Consider the following 18,469-nt stretch of genomic DNA (forward strand, 5'->3'; position numbering starts at 1 on the left):
ACATCTGAGATGGAGTAAGAAAATTCATGCATTGTTAGGAATCTGAACTCTAAGAGCCCTTGGTCAGATATGGAGTAGTCTACAGTAGAAGATAGACAACTTAGACATGTTTATTTTTTTGTAATTTTCTTCAGCTGTTCTATTATTCATAGTGTTTATTGTTGTACTGTTTACTTTTGTTTCTCCTTAGTTTTCTGAGTAAATGCTTCTACAATTCAGAGTCAACCATACTCAATGGTGAATAAATACTATTACCACCACTACTATGTGGCTATTATTTACTGTGATTGCTATATGGGTTAAATACTCGACATATATTATCTCATTTTATCCTTATAATGATGTGACATGGCTTGGATATTTGTCCCCTCCAAATGTGTTGAATTGTAATCCCCAGTGCTGGAGGAGGGGCCTAGTGGGAGGTGATGGGATCATGGGGATTTGTCCCTCCTGAATGGTTTAGCAGCATCCCCTTGGTGATAAGTTAGTTCTTGCTTAGTTAGTTCACATGAGATCCAGTAGTTTAAAAGAGTGTGGCACCTTCTCCCTTGCCATCTTGCTTCCACTCTCACTATGTGACATGCTGACTCTGTATCACCTTCCACTATGATTGTATGTTCCCTGAAGCCCTCACCAGAAGCAGATGCCAGCACCATGCTTCCTGTACAGGCTGCAGAATTGTGAGCCAATTTAAACCTCTTTTATTTATAAACTACCCAGTCTTAAGTATTTCTTTATAGCAATATAAGGGTGGTCTAATACAGAAAATGGGTACTGAGAAGTGGGGTGTTTCTATAAAGATACCTGAAAATGTAGAAGCAACTGTGGAACTGGGTAATGGGCAGAGGTTAAAGGGGTTTGGAGGGCTCAGAAGACAGAAAGATGAAGGAAAGTTTGTAACTTCTTAGAGACCACTTAAATGGTTGTAACCAAAATGCTGATAGTGATATGGACAGTAAAGTCCAGGCTGAGAAGGTCTCAGACGGAAATGAGGGACTTATCAGGAGCAAAGGTCACCTTTGTTATGCCTTAGCAAAGAACTTGACTGCATGATGTCCATGCCCTAGGGATCCGTGGAAGTTTGAACTTAAGAGTGATGACTTAGAGTATCTATTGGAAGAAATTTCTAAGTAGCAAAACAGTCAATATGTTGCCTGGCTGCTTCTAACATCCTACTTTCAGATGTGAGAGCAAAGAAATGACTTAAAATTGGAACATATATTTTAATAAGAAGCAGAGCCTAGAAGTTTGGAAAATTCACAGCCTAGCCATGTGGCAGAAAAGAAAAGCCCATTTTCAGGGGAAGAATACAAGATGGACTGCAGAACAACAACTTGCTAAAGAGATTTGTATAACTAAAAGATAGCCAGGTCCTGACAGCGAAAACAATAGGGAAAAGGCCTGGAAGGCATTTCAGAGACCTATGAGGCAGCACTTCCTATCACAGGCCCAGAGACCTAGAGGAAAGACTGGTTTAATGGGCCAGGCTTGGAATGCCAAAGCCCTCCATCACCTGGGGATGCTGCTCCCCTCATTTCTGCAGCTTCAGCTTCAGCCATGGCTCAAAGTGCCCCAGATACAGCTTGGACCACTGCTCCAGAGGGCACAAACTATATGCCTTGGCAGCTTCCATATGATGTTAAGCCTGCAGGTGCACAGAATCCAAAAGTAAAGGAGGCTTGGCAACTTCCACCTAGATTTCAGAGGATGTATCAGAAAGCTTCCTAGACTTCTGCCTAACCCCTAACTCAGTTAGAAGCCTGCCACATGGGAGGAGCTTCCACAATAACCTCTATTAGGGCAACACCAAGGGAAATGTGAGGTTGGAGCCCTGACACAGCGTTCCCATTGAAGCACTGCCTGGTGGAGCTGTGGGAAGGGGGCTGATGCCCTCTAGACCCCAGAATGGTAGAGCTACTTGCAGCTTGCACTCTGTGCCTAGAAAAACCACAAGCACTCAACTCCAACCCATGAAGGCAGCTGCAGGGGCTGCACCCTGCAAAGCCATGGAGGCAGCGTTGCACAGGGAGTCCACCCTTTATACCGTGTGCCCTTGTGCCCTGGATGGAGGACATGGAGTCAAAGGAGATTATTTTGGAGCTTTAAAGCTTAATGACTGCCCTGCTGGGTTTCAGACTTGCATGGGGCTATTGGCACTTTCTTTTGGCCAACTTTTCCCTTTGGGAATGGGAATGTTTACCCAATGCCTGTACCACCATTGTATCTGGAAAGTAAATAACTTGTTTCAATTTTGTAGGCTCATAGGTCAAAGGAGACAAGTCTCAGATAAGACTTAGGACTTTAAACTTGTTGGAATGAGTTAAGACTTTGGGGGACTGTTGGGAAGAGATTATTGTGTTTTGCAATGTGAGATGGACACAAAATTTGGGAGTTCACGGGCAGAATGATATGGTTTGGATATTTGTCCCTGCCCTAGCGCTAGACGTGGGGCCTGGTAGAAGGTGACTGGATCACAAGGACAGATCGCTCATGATTGGTTTAGCACCATCTCCTTGGTGGTAAGTTCTCATTCAGTTAGTTCACATGATATCTGGTTGTTTAAAAGTGTATAGCACACCTTCCCTTGCTTTCTTGCTCCCACTCTCGCCATGTGAGATGCCTGCTCCTGCTTTGCCTTCCACCACGATTGTAAGTTACCTGAGGCCCTCACCAGAAGCAGATACTGGTACCATGCTTTCTGTGCAGCCTGCAAAACCGCGAACCAATTCAACCTCTTTTATTAATAAATTACCCAGTCTCTGATATTTATTTATAGCAATGCAAGAACAGCCTAATATATGATGTATTATTGTCTGCCTTTCACAAATGAGGCAATTGATGCCTTTAGGAGTCAGATAATTGCCCAAAGCCACACAGCTATAAAGTGGCAGAATCAAGACCAGAGTTCAGTTTTGTCTGACTTCAGAGGCTGCATTCTCAATCATTATGTTATACCATTCCCTGCAAAATACTGAGCACCATCATTTATAAGGCAATTGAACAGATACTCTATAATATATAAACATGTTTCAGGCACGTTCCTTGGTCTTCTGGAATTTATTATTTAGATGAAACTATAATATCAGTGAATAAAAAAATAAATATAGTGCATGACAGAATGTGATAAGAAGCAAAGGAATAGTTTTTTCAAAAGCTCAAATAACTCAGGGAAGCAATTACTTTGACTGTTGTAGTTAGGAAGACATCATAGAAGAGGTGACATATGAATGGGCCTCAAAGATTGCACAGAATTTTGAAAGGTAGAGAACAGGAAGGAATGCATTTGTTGATTTATTTCTTTATGCATGAATTCAATCAACAAATACACATACTAAGTGTATGCAGTGGCTAGGCAGTGTTGTATGTACTTTTCTGGTATGCATCAAAATGCAGGGACAGAAAGTATAAGCAGATACAGCAAAGATGAACTAATTGGCTGAGGCAAGAGATGGCATGGGCGGGGAGTGCCAAGTACAACCACAGAGACAGGGAAGACCAGACTGTGGAGAGCCTTGAGCACCAGGCCTAGGAGTTGAATGCATTCCCAGTATGCATTATGTAACCATGTATTTGTTCCTAGTGGATCAATAATTAGATGAATTATAGGATACTAAAAGAAACTTTTGCTAGCCCACTCCATTCTTCGGCTGGTGACTCTAGAGACAATCTCTTTAAAAGACTCTGCAGTGCATTAATACTACAAGCAATCATTTCCATATTAGGGAAAGGTCCTCTTCATTAGTTCAGTAGGAGTAAAATTCATTCTGCTGTTATTAGGAATAGATAGGATGGAGTAAATGCTGAGCAGCCTTAACAAATCATGTTTAAAAGTATACCCAGGGCCCGCTTTACGGGCCTGCGACCTGTGCAGTCATGGGTGGCTCAGTGCTCAGCAGAGCCCCACGCTTGGTTTAATGATCTGTTGCTGCTGCCTTAAAATCCTTAATAGTTTTTAACAAGGGGTCCTGTAAATTCTATAACTAGTTCTGAGTAGACCAGTTTTAAAATTGGCCCCTTAGGATAGGAAACAAATTACCTCAGCAAATGAAAAATAAATTTAGTTATTTAGGAAATTAAGGTAAATGACATTCCTGAAAAATAAAAGATCTGAATGATTTTTAGCTTCAGTCACCATGGGGATTTCTTTTCTCAAAAAATATTTTTATTTATTTATTTATTTATTTATTTATTTATTTATTTGTATTTTTTTTTTTCTTTTTGAGATGGAGTCTCGCTCTGTCACCCAGGCTGGAGTGCAGTGGTGCGATCTCGGCTCACTGCAAGCTCTGCCTCCCAGGTTCACGCCATTCTCCTGCCTCAGCCTCCTGAGTAGCTGAGACTACAGGCACCCGCCACCACATCCGGCTAATGTTTTATATTTTTAGTAAAGATGGGATTTCACCGTGTTAGCCAGGATGGTCTCAGTCTCCGGACCTCGTGATCCACCCTCCTTGGCCTCCCAAAGTGCTGGGATTACAGGCATGAGCCACCAAGCCCAGCCTTTTCAAAAAATATTCATTTATTTAGAGACAGAGTCTTGCTCTGTTGCTCAGGCTGGAGTGCAGTGGTGCAATCACAGCTCACTGCAATCTCTGCCTCCCAGGTGCAAGCAATTCTTGTGCCTCAGCCTCCCAAGTAGTTGGGATTACAGGTGACCACCACCACGCCCAGCTAATTTTTTGTATTTTTAGTAGAGAAGGGGTTTCACTGTGTTAGCCAGGCTGGTCTCGAACTCCTGTCCTCAAGTTGATCCACCTGCCTCAGCCTCCCAAAGTGCTGGGATTACAGACATGAGCCACCACACCCAGTTCAACCAAGCAGATTTCTATAAAGGTAGGAAAGCTGGAGGTGGCATGAATGGAGACCAGAGGTTCCTCCTCTAGGTTTTGGAGCCAGATACCTTTGAATACAAGTTAGGGATCCTCCATTGATTTGCTATGAGAACTTATGTAAAATAACTTCCTAGGTTTCAATCACTTCTTCTGTAAAATGCAGATAAAAAGAGCATTGTTATAAGAATATGACATAAATTAGGTACTCAAAAATTTATATCTATTATTTAATCATCCATCTTATTAACTTTAATCATTTGAACATTATGGGAAAGGTCCTTTAGTGCTAAAAAGAAAAAGTATTTCCCCTTCCATTATATTCAGAGTATTGTGATTTAATTTTATTTGATGCAAATGGCTAAGTTGTATCTATTTGTAAGATGATTTAAATGATTTGATAGCATACAAGAATGTTTTTTTATATTATTTCCAAAGCATCAACATAAATTAAAATCCTGTTGGGGGAAACCTATGTGTGTACAGAAATCCATCATTTTCATAGTGTCACTAGCCAAATGAAGACCATATACAGATAATACCAGTCAGCAAACAGTCCAAACTCACAACATTGAAACCTGCAGGGTTACACTGGGGAGGAGGGGAAGGAATGAAAAAAGGAGAGAGTTGAGAGTACTAACAATAACACCATGTGACATGAAGTAGAGGCAGTAAGACAATGGAAAATTAGAGGTTGCAGACTTAGAACAAAGACCTGAAAATCAAAACAAAAAGCAAAAAACCCCCAGAGCTACTGTACTAGCATATTTCCTCCCTCCCTCCCTCCCTTCCTTCCTGCTGCCAGATAACTTTAGGAAAAAAACAGGTATACTGCTTTATTTCCTTACTGCTCACTCGCATTTCCCATTGTGCTATGCTTTCTTCCCTTGCAGATAAGTCACGCCTGCTCTCAGGGTCACAGTGTCCTCCTAGTAGATCCATCTAATGGCTTTAATCCTCAGTCTCCTTTCTGCAGCACTGACATGATTGATCCCTCTTCTGTTTGCACTTTCTCCTCTGTTTGTGTATATCACTCTTTCTTGTTTTTCTCCTCTAAATTCTCGTCCAACTCCCCGACCTCCTGTCTTCCTCCAAATTCAGAGAATCCATCTGGCCAGTCCTTGGCCTTTTCTCTGTTTGTTTTCCTTTCCTATTTCAGTAACTTCACTCCTTTTCTTATCTTCAACCATTACATCTTTTTGACTCTAAAATCTCTGATTGTACATTGCTCCTAAGCTCTAGCCTAGCAATTCCAATTGCCTACTGCAAGTTCCAGATTTTTCCAACCCTTCTCAGCTGTCTCTAGTTATTGGGTACCTCACTAGAGGTAGCAGAGCCCAGCCCAGTCCTAGAATTAATGAGAATTCAGGCTGGCAGGAGATGTCAGCTACTTTCCCTATGAACAAAGAGGATCTAGAAATAATGCAGTCTTTTAAATTCCCCCTGCTTAAGGTCTGAGCACTCTGAAACGCACAGAGCCCTAAGTTGACTAATAACATAACATGTCAGGGAAAGATGAAAAAACTGCAAAGTCATGCCCAGAAGGGGGTTTAGCTGGTCCTTTTGCCCAGGTCCATGATGCCTATTATGTTTTTTGCCAGTTCACTAGGAGTAGAGTTGGGAGTATCCTTGTTACCTAGAAAATTGGCAACTTGTAATGGGGAGGATAAAACTGACTTCTTAGCCTAAATCAATCCTTTTCCTTGTGGCTTGCTTTTGAAGTTTTACTTTTTTCATCAGGCCCTGAAAATCTTCCCTGATGAGTTAATCTTCACCTACCACATGAGTCTCCATGTCTCATGCTATGAGGATCATTTTCAGAACATCATGGGACCTGCCTAAAAGTTTGCCTCGCCCTGCAGACTCTATCCTTGATGTTCAGAACTTTTATAAACCTACCACTGTTGGTTATTACTCAGACCTTGCTTGGCTCTCCCCTCAAGCCTTTTCTCAACTAGCACCGTCAGTATCAGGACATTTATAATTCAGCTCTTTGGGAAAGAACTCAATGTTCCATATTCTCTTGTGTTTACTAGTTCTTCTCCTCATACCACTTTTTCCCAGACACCCAATCTCTAAATCACTTCCTTATCTTTGACAAACTTTCTTCTTTGCATCTCTGGAACAAACCCTTTGCCACCTTATTTTATTCCATCTCCATGACAACTCCCATCTGTTCCTCCATTACCTAGCTCAAACAAAATATTCATTTTTCTCTCTCTTGTTACTTGCCTTGACCCAGCTCATCCTCTAACCAAATTAATCTGTGTGGTGTCTGCCAGTGCTCCTTGCCCTCCCCCATCCAGGCCTTTATTCTAACTGTTCTCATGGATAACAACATTTTTCCCACACTGTTTCTATGTATTCAGTTTTCAAAGCCAGTTTTCTAAACCTGTAAAATGAAATGAATACCTATGTCATGAAGGATTAAATAATGTGAGTAAGGCACTTGAAATATAATTATTGTTATTAATGTTAATATGATTATCACTCATCTCTTTCATAAAATGTTTTCTGATTCTCCCCAAACCAGAAATAATTCCTCTCTCCTGAATATCCATGGGGCACACTTGCTATTCCATCCCCCGGCGTCATCACTTTCTATATTTCATTACTGTTGTTTTTGTGTATGCCTTATGTAATCATAATTACATAAGGGTCCTAAGCTCCCTGCGGTCACAGATCATTTATTGAGCATCCTTGTTCCTTCTCCAGTGCACAGAATAGACACCTTGTAAGTATTTGCAAAAAGAAGGAACAAAATCACCACAGTGGTAATTATAGCTTTGGTACAATCTTTACTCACAAATTACATCTTGATGAAATTACAAATTAACAAATCCCATTATACTTACAAATTACATAGTGAATCATTCATCTGGAGGGTGATTACCTGGCTTTTTGAGAGGTGTTGGCAGGCTCTAAAAACAGGCAAAGACCTGAAGAAGGCATTGCCGCTGCTCAAAAGTAACAAACTGGCAAGGCTTTTTGTCCCTGGTGAACTTCTTCACTTCTTATATTGAATTTCTTCCATTCTTTTGACTATAAGATGCACCATCATTATTCTATCAATGACCAAGAAAAAAGCCCCCAAACAGGGAGTCAAATAGGAAAGTCTGGCACGAAGCTGGGACGCCCCTGTGCCCCAAGGGATTTGTATTTCTCAACCTTTGCATTGGGAGGAGGGAGAAAATAAAAATCTCCTCTGAGATTTTGAACCCCAAGCCATTAGTCACATAAGCATGAGGTCTGAATACACACTATCAGTATGATGAAAAACCTCTAGAAGAGAATTTAATTTGAAGCGGTCTCCAACTGATAGTGTCCCTAGTTAACTGTTGGAAATAAATGCTTCCATAAGAAATTCAATCCAGGGCAACAGCAATGCCATAAAATGCCATTGATTGTATCATGCATTCCAATGTCAGTGGTGCTAAATTGTGAAAAAACGTCATCTTAGAATTAATGCTATATGTTGCTTCCATTAAGGAAGGACAAAAAAGGTCTGCAAATAGCTCAATGGGAAAGATACAAAATAGAAACAAACCTCTGCTTCTTTGACATTTTGACCAGGCCGATTGACTCTCTTCCAGCAAACAGTGAGGCAAGAACCCCAGCCCTATTTTTTTTAAAATTATTATACTTTCAGTTCTAGGGTACATGTGCATAATGTGCAGGTTTGTTACATATGTATACATGTGCCATGTTAGTGTGCTGCAGCCATTAACTCATCATTTACATTAGGTATATCTCCTAATGCTATCCCTTCCCCCTCCCCCCATCCCACAACAGGCCCAGTGTGTGATGTTCCCCACTCTGTGTCCAAGTGTTCTCATTGTTCAATTCCCACTTATGAGTGAGAACATGTGGTGTTTGGTTTTCTGCCCTTGCAATAGTTTTCTGAGAATGATGGTTTCCAGTTTCACCCATGTCCCTACAAAGGACATGAACTCATCCTTTTTTATGGCTGCATAGTATTCCATGGTGTATATATATCACATTTTCTTAATCCAGTCTATCATCGATGGACATCTGGGTTGATTCCAAGTCTTTGCTATTGTGAATATTGCCACAATAAACATATGTGTACATGTGTCTTTATAGCAGCACAATTTATAATCCTTTGGGTATATACCCAGTAATGGGATGGCTGGGTCAAATGGTATTTCTAGTTCTAGATCCTTGAGGAATCACCACACTGTCTTCCACAATGGTTAAACTAGTTTACAGTCCCACCAACAGTGTACCAGTGTTCCTATTTCTCCACATCCTCTCCAGCACCTGTTGTTTCCTGATTTTTTAATGATTGCCATTCTAACTGGTGTGAGATGGTATCTCATTGTGGTTTTGATTTGCATTTCTCTGATGGCGAGTGATGATGAGCATTTTTTCATGTGTCTGTTGGATGCATAAATGTCTTCTTTTGAAAAATGTCTGTTCATATCCTTTGCCCACTTTTTGATGGGGTTGTTTGATTTTTCTTATAAATGTGTTTAAGTTCTTTGTAGATTCTGGATATTAGCCCTTTGTCAGATGGGTAGATTGTAAAACTTTTCTCCCATTCTGTAGGTTGCCTGTTCACTCTGATGGTAGTTTCTTTTGCTGTGCAGAAACTCTAGTTTAATTGGATCCCATTTGTCAATTTTGGCTTTTGTTGCCATTGCTTTTGGTGTTTTAGTCATGAAGTCCTTGCCCATGCCTATGTCCTGAATGGTATTGCCTAGGTTTTCTTCTAGAGTTTTTATGGTTTTAGGTCTAACATTTAAGTCTTTAATGCATCTTGAATTAATTTTTGTATAAGGTATAAGGAAGGGATCCAGTTTCAGCTTTCTACATATGGCTAGCCAGTTTTCCCAGCACCATTTATTAAATAGGGAATCCTTTCCCCATTTCTTGTTTCTCTCAGGTTTGTCAAAGGTCAGATGATTTTAGATGTCTGGTATTGTTTCTGAGGGCTCTGTTCTGTTCCATTGGTCTATATCTCTGTTTTGGTACCGGTACCATGCTGTTTTGGTTACTGTAGCCTTGTAGTATAGTTTGAAGTCAGGTAGCGTGATGCCTCCAGCTTTGTTCTTTTTGCTTGGGATTGTCTTGGCAATGCGGGCTCTTTTTTGGTTCCACATGAACTTTAAAGTCGTTTTTTCCAATCTGTGAAGAAAGTTATTGGTAGCTTAATGGAGATGGCATTGAATTTATAAATTACCTTGGGCCGTATGGCCATTTTCACGATATTGGTTCTTCCTATCCATGAGCATGGAATATTCTTCCATTTGTTTGTGTCCTCTTTTATTTCATTGAGCAGTGGTTTGTAGTTCTCCTTGAAGAGGTCCTTCACATCCCTGGTAAGTTGTATTCCTAGGTATTTTATTCTCTTTGAAGCAGTTGTGAATGGGAGTTCACTCATGATTTGGCTATTTGTCTGTTATTGGTATATAGGAGTGCTTGTGATTTTTGCACATTGGTTTTGTATCCTGAGACTTTGCTGAAGTTGCTTATCAGCTTAAGGAGATTTTGGGCTGAGACAATGGGATTTTCTAAATATACAATCATGTCATCTGTAAACAGGGACAATTTGACTTCCTCTTTTCCTAATTGAATATCCTTTATTTCTTTCTCCTGCTTGATTGTCCTGGCCAGAACTTCCAACACTATGTTGAATAGGAGTGGTGAGAGAGGGCATCCCTGTCTTGTGACAGTTTTCAAAGAGAATGCTTCCAGTTTTTGCCCATTCAGTATGATATTGCCCATCCCTATTTTCTAAGTTCAGTAAATAGATTCTGAGCATGTGAGGTATCAGGGTCTGGGCTGGTCCCACTGCCCTGTCCTATCATGCCCATGGTGGGAGCATACGTGGGGTTGGTAGCAGGTGGTGAGAATGGGTTTCTCTAATTCCACTGGACTGAATCCTCCTACCTACTAGCACCTTGACTTCACTCCATGGACAGTCTTCTTCCCTTGTTCACCTGCCTAGTTGTCCATGTGCTTATTTGTCCTCCTTTCTCCCATTTTGCAGAAGACAACAGGAAGCAGCTCATTCATCTAAGAAGACATTCTGTGTTAAGGGGTGCACATGTGCATGCGCGCACACACACACACACACACTTTAGGAAGATTGTCCAATCATGTTTACACTAATGTGAATAAACTGAAATCCCTAAAATGTAGCATTTACCCTAAATATGAATTTAAATGACACCCAGGGAGGAGGAGCAAAGGTGATCAGTGTACGTGGATGAAATACTGCAGTGAGGGTTACTGGGTAAGTAGATCTAGTTTAAGGGCTGTAGGTTGGAAAAATAGTGGCACCAGTAGGTGAAAATGTGCCAAAAACAAATTACTGAACTCTGTAGCTTTTTTTCCTGGGATCCTTGTAGGAGCAAGTAATCAAATAAAAATAAAATATGATTTCAATGTGATTTGGGATACAGTCACACAATGTATGACATATGTATGTGAATTAGTTTAATACAAAACTTTGTAAATAAGGGATTTATTTAATACTATACTGCTCCTTGATAAGGAGATTCACTACCACTGTGTAGACTAGTGCAGATTCAGACTATGAACCAAAACTTGGCAATTCCCACAGTTGCCATTTGCCAAGTCAGCATTGAATTTTTATGTGCAGCCTGTAAAACTCACCTATAAAAGCAGTCAAAATCTAACTTTGGCCTTAACAGTACAATAAAATCCAAATAAGCCAAATTAAGTTTTAAAATACATGTTGATATTTATAAAATATGATGTGCAATCTATAAATTGACCCAAACCATCTAACCAAATAAAGCTGATCTAATTTAGGAAGATCTGTTCAGCATCCTGATTCTGTTCTTAGACAAGTGAAAACATGGTGGAAAAAGATAGCATTTTGCTCAGACAAAGCACTAACCTAATACATGTTATTTTCAACCTAACTTCTCCTAAAGGAGGAGTAATTACATATGTTAGTTTTCAAGTTTCTCCTTTTAGGCTATGAGTTATCTGTCAAGTAAGTATAAATATACACAGTCAGTCCTCTATTTCTGTGCATTTTGCATCTGTGGATTCACCCAACAGCAGATCAAAAATATACATATTTTTTAAATGAATGGTTGCATCTGTACTGAACATGTACAGACTTTTTTCTTACTATTATTCCCTAAACAACACAGTATAACAGCTATATATATGGCATTTACATTGCATTAGGTGTTACAATAATCTAGAGATATTTTAAAGTATACAGGTGGTATGTGTAGGCTATATGCAAATATTACACCATTTTATATCAGGGACTTTAGCATTTAAGGATTCTGGCATCTGCAGAAGGTCCTGGAACCAACCCCCCATGGATACCAAAGGATGACTATACAAGGCATCGACTAATTTAATTAAACAGGGTAGGTGCTATCAGTCATCTATAATATTACGAATTGGCTCTGACTTCTCTGTCTAGGTGTTCTGTATGACACACTATGCCCCAAACCAAGCTTATTATCCTGCTCACTTTCCAAACATCCTGGAGATGTTATCTCCATCTGCCTGCACTATCTCAACTGAATTGCTCAAACCGGGAGCTTTGGACTCATTCTGGATTCTTCCTTTCCCTCTCTCAATATACTCAACCAACCATTGCATATTATCAAATGCCTCTTGCATCCATCCCCTTCTCTTTGCAACAATACCGGTATAGACTCCAATCGCATCTTTCCTGAACTACCCAAGGAGCCTCTGATTGGTGTTCCCCTGCCAGTGCATTCTGTATAGTACCCCCCAAATTATCTCAAGCATAGATGTAATTGTTTGGGTTCTCTGATACCCAGAGAAGAAAGTAAAAACTTATTAGATTTGCTAAGACCCTTCATGATCGGGCCTAAGATAAATTTCATTATCATCTGCCACTATTTTCAGCAAGCCCTGTGATCTAACCACAGCAGGCTACTAGTCACTTCCCTATGCCACCCAGGCTTTGTTTGATTTAGTTGTGTCCTCTGCCTAGAATGCCATGTCCTCTTTTGTCCAGCGGAAAACTCCCACTTATCTGTCTAGGTTCAGATCAGGCATCATCTCTATTTTGTAGTTTTTCACGACCCCCAGTGGCCCCTGCTTCCATCCACCTTTCCATCAATGTTTTCATGTATCTCTATTTTGGTACTGATTACATTCTTAAGGCAAAGCTGATATGCAATCATTTGCACTGTGGCCATCCATACTAGCTGTATATAGCCAGTCTCCATTCTGATTAGTGGGTACTTGTTCAGCACAAGTATGAAATAGTATGAATAACACCCCGATTGCTGGCATTATTTCAAATCTATCTTTACCATGATGGCATGAGATTAAGGGCAAGGGCTGTGCTTTATTCATCCTATTTCCAGGGACTGGTATAATATCCTCATATAGTTGTGCCCCTTATATATTTTATAAAATGAACAAAATGTAGACAATCAGTCTTTATAGTCATTCTTTCTAAAACAGAATTACTTTTATCTAAATAATTATGAAATTTGCCTGATCTGTACCAAAATTATCATCAACCTGTTTAATGATCGAAGCTACACTATGGATTTGGTAAGTTCAGAGGTCAGATATAGTAACCTCTAGTTTGGGTAATTTCATGACTTTTCTTCTTTGAACCTGGGTGGGAAAAGCCTGGACTTTGAAATCAGACAAACCTGAAATTGAATCGAGAGCAATCTCTTAAACCTATGAGACTTTGGTAAGCTATTTAACCTCTCTGAGATCTATTTCTTCTTTTTCAAAACGGAGAAATGGATACTTCCCTTACCGGGTTGTTATGAAAACAAGTAAGACCATGTGTTTAAGGACATGGCATATAATCCCCCATGAACAGTAAGCTTTTTAGCCTACTTGGAACTAATGTAAGTTAGTAGAGAAGCTTTCTATTCTGAACAGCAATCTCTCCAATCAAAAGAGAGGAAGAAAAGGCAGATAAGGCATATATTTCCTGGAAGCATCCTGTAGCAGTGTACATAAGACATCACAATGGACTGCATGTCTGTTATTATGAGTCAGTGCTGACTGTGCTGCTGAGAAATGGTCACATGGCCAGGGTTATGTACTACGGATAAACTAAAGGCCCTGGGCAGTGCTTTGTCAAACAGGAGCTACTGTTATTTTATCTCCAAAGCATCTGTGTTTAAAACATCTGGATTCATTTTCAATGAAGGCATCTCTTTTGCTGATAAAATATGAGGAGCAACAAGGTAATGTAGTTGGCAAGTCAGCTGTCAAGATTGGTAATATTATCATAGTTATGTTGTTGCTCTGACTCTTTGAACCTATTAGGATTAGGAAAAGTGATTCTGAGACAAGAAGTTGAGCACCCCCAAATCACAGAATTTAATAATGAAGCCCTTATGTTTCAAATACATTACTCTTTTGATTAAACGTTATTATCATAGGTATCCAATTCTGACATAAAACTGACAAAAATAATTGATATTTTGAAGAGTTAAATCTAGTGAGAAAATAAACACTTGTGTGTTGCTTAATGATGGGTGTATGTTCTAGTTCTGAGAGATGCATCATTGGGTGATCTTGGTTGTGCAAACACCACAGAGTGTACTTATGCAAACCTAGATGGGATGGCCTACCACACAGCCAGTCTATATAGGATAGGCTATTGCCCCAGGCTACAAACCTGTATAGCATGTTACTGTGCTGAATACTGCAGGCAACTGTAACACAATCTAAGTATTTGTGTATCTAAACATAGAAAGACTACAGTCAGAATGTAATATAATGTTATGGGACCACTGTCATATTTGAAGTCCGTCATTGATCGAAAGATCATTATGCAGGACTTGGCTATATTTACTTTTATTTACACCTGACTTCCTTTATTCCTCCACTTCTATCTTATCCTCATCCATGTGGAGGGACAAAACCTGGTCTCATCGGCCCCAGAGCCAACAGGTCTGAAATGTTTCTTCACTGAGGAAGAGGAAGATTATACGGTAACTCCATATGAATTTTCAAGATCTAACTAGGATGCCAGAGTGAACACAAGAAGAATTCCAGGCAAGATCTTGGTGTGGTTTCTTCCCTTCACTTCCAAGTACTGTCTGCTTCACATATTCTACAGCCACAAATAACCCTGCCTATATATCTGTGTCAACAGAGGACAGTCGTGACAGGGGATATTATGAAAAGCTGACTTCCAAGCTTATCATCCTATGATGTAATAATTAAATTAAATCAGCTGTTATTTTTCATACCTGCTAATCAGTAAATTGCATACAAAGTTATAACTCACTTAGATAAGTCTGTCTCCAAATGGTGATCTTGCTCAGAAGCCTATAAAGAACCAAACAAAACACTTAGATCATGAGAAAAGTGGAATATGCAATAGGAGACCTCAAAGTGCAGAAACATTAAAACTTCATGGGCTCTGAATAAGTTTCTGGAAGTTGCAGATGGCTTCTCATGAAACCATACATCTGGAAAATTTTTTTAAAAAATATGACAACCTAAATTTTGTATTTAAATAAGACTGTCAATATTCTATAAGCAGAGTTATATGAAAAATCATTTATATTTGACTTACATAATCATTTTTATAGTATCTATTAATTATAGAATTTTAGGGTTAGGAGATAGCTTGCAATGCTAACTTTGAAATGCACACCAAACTTATACCTGAAAACCGTTGTCACATAATATATAATAAGTTATTTAAACAGTTTTATTTATTTATTTATTAGAGAGTAAGTCTCACTCTGTTGTCCAGGCTGGAGTGCAGTGGCATGATCATGGCTTACTGCAACCTTGACCTCCAAGGCTCAAATGATCCTCCCGCCTCAGCTTTCTGAGTAGCTGAGACTACAGGTTCATGCCACCATGCCTGGATAATTTTTTAAAAAAATTTTTAGTAGAGCCAAGGTCTCACTATGTTGCCCAGTTGGGTCTTGAACTGCTGAGCTCAGCCAGTCCTCATTCTTTCTGCCTCCCAGGCAACCACACCCAGCCAAAAATATCTTTAGCAAATATAGGAACACAGATTTTATTTTACCCTTTTTAGTCCCCTTGCTCCTATTTGAGGTATCATATCTCATTCTTAAATGTGCCTTGGATTTTCCTTTATCATTTTGAATCTCAATGATTGAATTCTAATATTTTGTCCTTGTAATCTTGTACCTGGGTTAATGCACCAGCCTCTGCTGGTAGAGGGAGCCACAAGTGCAGAGATCTGAGATAGGACCTGGCAAAGAGCCTAGCAAGGCTGGGAGAGGGAGCAAAGAGAGTGATGGGGACATGCTTAGGTAGTGATAAGAGATGAGTCAGAAGCGATGGAGAGGCCAGAGCCTCAGGGTCTTATCAGTACAGGGGGAGGACTTTGACTTTCCTCTGAGAGAGAAAGAAAATCACAAGCCAAGGATCCTTGAGTCAACGAGTGTCACGATCTGGCTTGTGTCTTTAAAGGACTACTTTGGCTTCTGTGTTGAAATTAAGAGAATAAGAAGTAGAGAGACCAGAGAAGATGAGACTGCTTCCATCATCCAGGGAGAGCCTATGGCACCAGCCTCCAGAATGTGTTGATGGAAGTGATGGGATGTGTTCGGACTCTGGATATAGTCTGAAAGCAAGTCTGGCAGAATTTTCCGGCAGCTTAGATATGAAGTGTAAGAGGAAAAGAGAAGACAAGATGACTCCAGGGATTTAGACCTGAGCAACGTGAGGAATTGAGCTGCCAATTTATATATATCAATAATATATGTGATTAATATATATGATGTATACAATATATTTATGATTTTTCTCACTTAAAGTACAATTGAAACAATCAAAAATTAACTGTGAGGTAGGCTAACTGGTTGACCCAAGGTTGTTTTACTAAGAAGGGACAAGCTTGGCCTTGAGCACTGCTCAGTGTAACCACTGAACCTGTTCTCTTCAAGCTGTGGCACATCAGCTCCTACACACACCTTTGGTTTTTGGTCAGCAAAAGTCCCATATGATGTTTTGACTTTCAAGAATTGACTTCTAATGCACAGATTTTATATGCTTGAGGACATTTTATAGACCTAATCAGGTATGCAGAATCCAGGTTACCAGCTCTAGTCCGGAACTGCAGAACTCCAAGTTTCCCATCTTGCAAACGTGACTACATGTAATGCTTTACCAAATAGTAAAGAAACGCATTTTAACAACTGGTTTGACATCTGCAAAGAATGATTCCCTTTAAAATACAACAGGGTTAAAACTTATTTGGAGACTTAAGGAACATAAAATCGTAGCTTCAAAGTCGATTATATCATGATGGTATTATTTGCATTTGTTTTCTTTTGGCCACCTGGAAAATGTATATTTTCATCATAGACTGAGGTCTAATACTTATTCAGTAAGGAGTATTTTTCTTTGGCTGAAAAATACAAATTTGGCCCTAGATATGAGTTCTAAAATATTTTATTTATATCATATTTTCGAACTTTCTTTGTCTCAAAAGAAATACTAGTTGAAACACCTCTCAAGTAAAACGGATGATACTTGCTGAAAGCATTACTGGTTTTTATTTAAGTTGCTGATTTTTTAATAAAGGGTCTGACCTTGAGGACCGCTGCCAGTTGGCAGAAAGCACAGAGGAGATGAGAAGAGAGCCTGGGGCCAAAATAAACACCTGAGTCTGACAGTTGTGTCCCATGGACTCTTTCATGTGTCTGTAAGACATTCAGGGTCTTGAATTTGAACATTTTTTCATAAAGACTCACCCTCAGCAAACTCTCTGCTCTTCCAGTTTCATTGGCAGTCTAAAAAACCTGGCAGCAGCCTTGGGTTCTGCTTGTTAAGACTTGTGAAATACTATGGACTTGGGCTGCAACCTTCAGCTGAATTTAGATGTAGGAAATTAGCAATTACAAAGTGTTCTTTGTGCCAAAAATCACATGCCGCTGCGATTACCTTACTCTGTGATGAAACAGGTCATTTTAATCCTTTGTAGTAGGTGGAACATTATGTACTTGACCAACCAAAAGGAAAAAAACTTCTTAACTCAAGGGAGATATTTTCAGCAACCACATGTAGGCTTATGCACATAATAGGAAAAGTAATCCTTTTCCCCCCCAGGTAAAACCTTTTAAAGTTAATTTTGAAATGCAATTGGCAAAACCCTCTTCACTTTAATAAAAAACTTTGTAAATTTGCCAAAGTTTAATACCAACAGACCACAGTAAACTAGGTTTCCAACAGCCAACTGAAAAGATGTGATGTCTAATTAGGAAACTGTGTTTTACCTGACCTTTAAGTTATTGCCTCAATTATCTTTTTTTCATTGGTGAGTTATGCATGGCTGGGGTGACACAAGGTTCATTTTTTTGTGATGTTGATTAGCATGGGTGATTTGTATGATTAGTGAATCCAAGAATTCTATAACTGAATGAGATCACAAACATTAGCTAGTTCAACTTTCATATCTTACAGATGAAGAAACTAAGTCACAGAGGATGAACTCACTTGCCCTCAGTCATTGGTGCCGTTGGTGACAATTAGGTCTGGAATTCAGTTTTCCCATCTCACTGTCTTGAGGAGAAGGAAAAGGCCCAGTGTTCTATGTCATTTGGATGTTGGTGTCTCCCTTTCTGCTGGTAAGGATTATCTAAACCTTTGGAGGTAAAGCACTAGGGGAAGGGTAGTGTCAAAGG

The 18,469-nt window shown here is 39.6% G+C and overlaps 1 long non-coding RNA gene across 1 annotated transcript in view; it reads left to right on the top strand.

Annotated features, from left to right (window-relative positions):
• LOC107000799 (uncharacterized) overlaps nt 1-18,469 on the top strand; it is a 49,067-nt gene that overhangs the window by 13,265 nt on the left and 17,333 nt on the right. Inside the window, exon 3 of the long non-coding RNA XR_013400943.1 lies at nt 18,249-18,412. This is a non-coding gene — a long non-coding RNA (uncharacterized LOC107000799). The remainder of the gene's footprint in view (nt 1-18,248; nt 18,413-18,469) is intronic.

The sequence above is a fragment of the Macaca mulatta genome, chromosome 11 (assembly GCF_049350105.2).
Source record: "Macaca mulatta isolate MMU2019108-1 chromosome 11, T2T-MMU8v2.0, whole genome shotgun sequence".
In the NCBI taxonomy this organism is placed as follows: domain Eukaryota; kingdom Metazoa; phylum Chordata; class Mammalia; order Primates; family Cercopithecidae; genus Macaca; species Macaca mulatta.